Source organism: Pinus tabuliformis, chromosome J (assembly GCF_031772625.1).
Source record: "Pinus tabuliformis cultivar Carrire ecotype Pingquan chromosome J, CPIR1, whole genome shotgun sequence".
Taxonomy (NCBI): Eukaryota; Viridiplantae; Streptophyta; class Pinopsida; order Pinales; family Pinaceae; genus Pinus; species Pinus tabuliformis.
The window spans coordinates 752,039,435-752,045,291 of NC_142295.1; positions in this window are offsets into that span (position 1 = coordinate 752,039,435).

Consider the following 5,857-nt stretch of genomic DNA (forward strand, 5'->3'; position numbering starts at 1 on the left):
TGATCCTTTAAAATCACTATATCCTCCATCTGTGATTTCCATAGGGAAAAATTAGCCCCACTCAACTTCTCCATATCTGTAATTGTTGTCTCCATTTTCAATCAAATTCACTCCCCAAAACACAAAAAACTCCACTTAAAAATAAAACTTTAATTATTACTCTTTAAAATTTAGTAATACTGATCTTCCTCCTTTTAAAATACCCTTTCCAAAATTCCTGCTCCTTTTTAAAATATTGGTCGAGCACCTAAAGGTCCTCTCCTTTAGGTACTCGACTGTTAAGGATGCGTAAGCAGGCTCGACCCTTTTTTTTACTTATTTGGGGGGGCCAATAAGTAAATTGAACCTTTAGGTACTCGACCATAGGGAGAGGAGAGGGAGAGGGAGAGGAAGTGCAAGCCCCTCCGGGACCTTGAATACATACAAGCAAGGAAGAACAACAAGCGAATGCAGAGCTAATGAGCTTCTTAATGCAAGGCAAGCAAGCCACCTTGAGAAGGGAGCAAGCCTTCTCTTTTCTCCGATTTAGCATTCGTAACTGATATCATCATCGTCCTAGTGTGCTCAGTCAGGTCTTCCTTTTCAAAATTCCAACATATAATTATATATTCTTCATAATAAATATAAAAGCATATATAATGTTTTAACCTTTTCACATTTCACATATACATATGTTGGTTTGAGAAAAAACTTGACATATATATGCAAGCTTGATGTAAAAAAAAACTTACAAACACCACGTTTCAACTCCAAACTCCATGGATCTCCACATTTCAAACTCCAACAACACGTTTCAACATAGATCCACGACCTTGTTTTTCTTGCAACCACTGTCTTTTTAGTTCGAGCGTTCCTCAACTATTTCCTGGAAAGATCCTTCAACAGCTCTGGGGGTAGCAACCAAAGTTTTAACAAACGATGCCAATGTAAGGCGATGGCACTAAGAAGCTTGCACAATATTCGACCCTAGCTTTGAAACCAGTTCTTAGATCAGAGCATACATAACACACAGCGGATTTATACTCAAAGACTTAGACAGAAAAAGTATAGAATAATTCATAGAGACAGACAAATGGAGAAACAACAAGATTACTCAGTCAAAAACAACGGAATAGATAAAACAATTATTGGAGAACAGAAATCACTTTTCATTATATAACAGGCTTGGGCCTTGGCTTGCTTGCTTTCCTTGGCCAGAGAAATTACAAATTTATAGAGGCAGAAGAAGGATCTAGAATCCTATATGTGATTGAGATGGAGATCTGGAATGATCTAGAAACTAATGGCAGTGTAGAAAGATCTAGAATCCTGGAGATCTAGAAACTAATGGTGGTGTGTAGATCTAAAAAGATTTGATCTAGAAGGATCTAGATCCTGTGTGAATTTGGCTTCACACTTAACAGTCCAAAATGTGTTCAACAGCCCAGAGGTCTGAAAGGGTTTCGACCATCTAGTGTGGCTGATAGTTTCGCCGAAATTCTCGGTTAAAGAGCTCTTTTGGTGATGGGAAGGCAGTATCTGAGGCTTGGGGAGGAAGACGATCAAGGTCATAAGATGTCAAGGCTAAGCGAGGGGAGCTTTCAGACAGAATTAATAGGCATTTACATGAAAAATGTTGTTTATTTGTTCTAGATGATGTGTGGCATAAAGAAGCTTGGGAAGAGATTGGGCTGCGTTTGTCATTTGTCAGACAAAATAAGATCGTGTGACCACTCGGAACAAAAATGTTGCAGAGCATATAGGAAATCATCCTAAGGGGACTCGCCACATCTATGAAATGGGGCATTTATCTACTGATGACAGCTGGAAATTGTTCCTTGCTTATGCTAATTTGACCCATACTCTTCCTCCTAATTCTCCCGCTACTACTTCACCCCAAGAGCCAGTGTGCGAGAAGGGTAACTCAAACATCAGACCATCTGGCAAAGAGCATGTCCGACTGACCAACATCGCCTGGCAAATTGTAGAAAAATGTTCGGGAAGACCATTGGCCGTGAAAACAATAGCAGCATCTATGACAAAGTTAAAGATGGTTCCTAATGAGTGGGAATGTACCTTGCATCATATCAAAGCCAGCTTGGATTGTCCAGATGAATTAGGAGAGGGAGAGACAACCCACGTTATGCACTCACTCTGGTTAAGTTACCAAGCTTTGCCAGCTTTCCTTAAACCTTGTTTCCTTTACTGTTCTACCTTTCCTCCACATTCTCATATAAAATCAGAGTACCTAGTGCATATGTGGATCGCTGAAGGTTTTATTTCTACTCCTACTCGAGATGCAAGAGATGCAATAGAGGTAGGACGCTCTTATTTAAACAAACTTATTAATCTATGCATGATCAAAATTTCAAGGCTTGTTTCTGATGGGCGAGTCAAATATTGTCGGCTTCATGATCTTTTGCATGATTTAGCTCTTCGTGAATCTAGAAAGGAATCTAAGTATTGTTTGTTAGAGCTTGGAAAGGAATTGAAACAAGTGCCAATGGATAAGTGTAGGGGCATACAGAGAATTTCTTTCATTAAGAACGGAATCTCCACAATCATCCCCTTCCTTCTCCAGGGCTATGCACTCTATTGCTATGGAACAACTCCAAGCTTGAATCCATTCCTCATAATTTTTTCGATAACTTGAAATATTTGGTGGTGTTAGATTTAAGTCAGACTTGCATTGACTCATTACCCACATCCATTGAAAATGCAAATCATCTCAAGTTACTCAATTTGTTGGAGACAAAAATTAGGAAGTTGCCGGAGTCCTTGAGCAGTCTAAATCACGTCCAGTATCTCGACGTTAGTGGGTGTGAAAATCTGAGCAGCCTGCATATGGGGATAGGAGGGCACAAATATTCTCTACATTTGAATGTGAAGGGCTACAAAAATCTGAAGACGTTGCCAGCAGGAATATCCAAGCTTGTTTATTTAAGGATGTTGAAAGGCGCTATAGTATCCATAGGCGATCAATCAAGCACACCAACTGCACCGGATTTGCAATGGATGGATCTAAGAGGATTGATCCATCTGCAAAGCCTATCAGTTACACTAATAGATGCTCAATATTCATCAACATTGACTGCATCAGAATCTTCGAGTCAATCATCAGCATCTGCATCTGCATTAGAATCTTCGTGTCAATCATTAGCATCTGCATCAGAATCTCCAGGTTCGGCAAGTTGTATTGGCCTCGAGGGCACCTTTGGGGGTTTGAAAGATATGCGGACCCTCTATTTCCGAAATAGTTTAAATTCCGCCCCATCTTCCCGACGACACACAATGCATGGAACGCCTTGAGAAGCTCCGTCTTTGCAACTGCGTGGTTCCAACATGGATGTTTCAACTTCAAAGCCTCATGGTGCTTGTCATAGAAGGCAACAACACTAGTGCACAATATAAGGGGCTACAAAACATTCCAAATTTGAAAAAGCTTCACTTGTCGCACAACAAAAAATGCACAGAGTTTTCCAAGGAGTTTGAAGATCCCCAAGCATTTCCCAAGCTGGAAAAGCTGATGATAGAAGACTTTAATTCCTTGGAAAATTTTCCAAGTCTGGAGAAGGGAGCAATGCCAATGCTCAATTACTTGCTCATGAAGAACTACAACCTGGAGAAACGAATTCCCCTGGGATTACCTAGACATGTCAAAGTTGAATTACTTCCCAATAAACAAGTTCAACCAACCCCGAAAACAAATGCCCGAATCATTGAAGAGGGTGCTAACTAATCACAAAGAAATGGACGGGGAGTACAACCCCACATCTGCGAAGACGACCTCCTCTAGGTTGAGTTGAGGAGTATTTTCTGAGACAGCAGGATCATATTTTAATTCTTTCTAATTTAGACAAAATAGTTTCTTCTTTGTTGCAAGGGGTTGTAATCATTAGATAGACTATCTGTGTAGTTTTATGTTTTTTAAAGATGTGATGGTTAAGGGAATCGATGGCTGTTTTTTTAAAGATGTGATGGTTGAGGGAATCAATGGCTACTAAGCATGGCAAATTTCTTCCCCTACACATACATAAAACAAAGAGAAAATAGAATGATTACTTCCCCTTTAACTTTAAACTATGTGATCAATAAATAAAAATTGTTTTTGTTTGTTTTTGCATATGATAAAAGATCCTATGAAGACCTATTCATCCTTTTCACTCTCAAAGTAATTGGGCCTTGTGAAGATATCTTCTTATGGGTGTTGGGGCATCGTCCTGAAAGAATTGGCAATGGCTTCCAACCGCTGAAGAATCAACCGAGTTGACGGATGAGGCTTTGGTGTTTCCTGCACCTCCACCTATAGGGAAAGATGCACTAGATTTTAGACACTAAAGTACCTTCGCGCCACATGATCATTTGAGTCTTTAGCTTCTTGGTATTCAACTACCAGTGTCACACACACTCGACCTAAGCTGAACCCCCTCTCAATCGGGTCTCTGCCATGCTCGGGTATTCTTTTCCATGGGATGTGTCATCCTCTGAGATGACTCTGGGTCAGTTAGTCATGCCAAACCACCCAAAATGTTTTGTTTGTTTTTAATTTTATGGATGACCAATGTTATGAATTATTGAAAACAGGTGCTTAAGCCTTAATAGTTACTAAGCTAGATGAAAGGGTTTCTATTTGTCTAGCTATAGTTAATTGATTTAAAATGTGTGAACAACAGAACATTGATGAAATATAACTTGCTAAATATTCAGACAGAATATTTTAATGGTGATAAGCAAAGAATACAGACAAACAATATTTATTGTAGAACAAAATATATTTAAATGAATGCATATTTGTGTGACAATTAATTGATATAGGGGAGTTTATAATAACAGATAGTCTTATAAGATAGCCCTAGTTATTACTGAAAACTTCACAGGGGATTTAAGACTGACTGATACTCAGTATGATTTTATCCATATCTCTGCATAAAGACTTAAATATATGAAAAAAGACATAATGAAATAAGCACATATGAAAAACTTACTAGGAGACAAAACTATAGAAGGCAAATTCAAAATCCTTTCATTGACTTGACAAATCTCTAGCTTGGCTACAATTCTATTCTCAAAGCTCATCCAGGTGTTCAACCCTTAATAACTTGAAGGAGGAGTTATTTATACAAAATTTCTTCTAGATATTTTCAAAACAAAAATACAAATAGTACAAAACTATAGGAATTTGAAAAAATGCCAAGTGATGGCACTATCCTTTAAGAATCTCTTGATGATGTGGTCTCCAAAAGGTGTTGCCTAGTAGTCCTTCAGTTGTTGATGAAAGTTACCCAATAACTTCACAAAATGATCCCATTAGACTTCACTTGGTATAGCAAGATTTACCAATTTCCTGTAAACTTCATCAACCTTGATATACTTCTCAAAAGTGGTCTTATTTACAAAAATATGTTTAATCTCATGCTTAATAGTCAAGTCAAAATCTAAATCTTCTAACGCTTGTTTCCCTGTAATATGAAACTTTATGCCTAAAACATTTGCTTTATTAGTTGCTATGGTATAAATATTTTGGAAATATTCTTCCAAAATGATCAACCTATCCTTTGGGGCCACTAATCTTGGTAGTCCTCTCTGATTTAGTAAATTAAACTGAAAATGAAAATTTGAACAAAAACCTTTGAACAGAAACCTTCAAGGATTGGCACTTAGTCTCTAACTGAATCATCAGGTTCTTTTTCTGCAAACCTTCTTGATCTCCAAAATATTTTATGTTTTGTCCAAAATCTCAATCTGCTTCAATTCGGCCTTGGTCTTTGAATTAGGAACTCCGATCATGTTTGTAGCCTCATTTGGTTTATCTTTAAGAAGTTGCTTCACTTCATCAATAACTACCTAACATTTGTTTATGAGTTCCTATTGGTCAAAA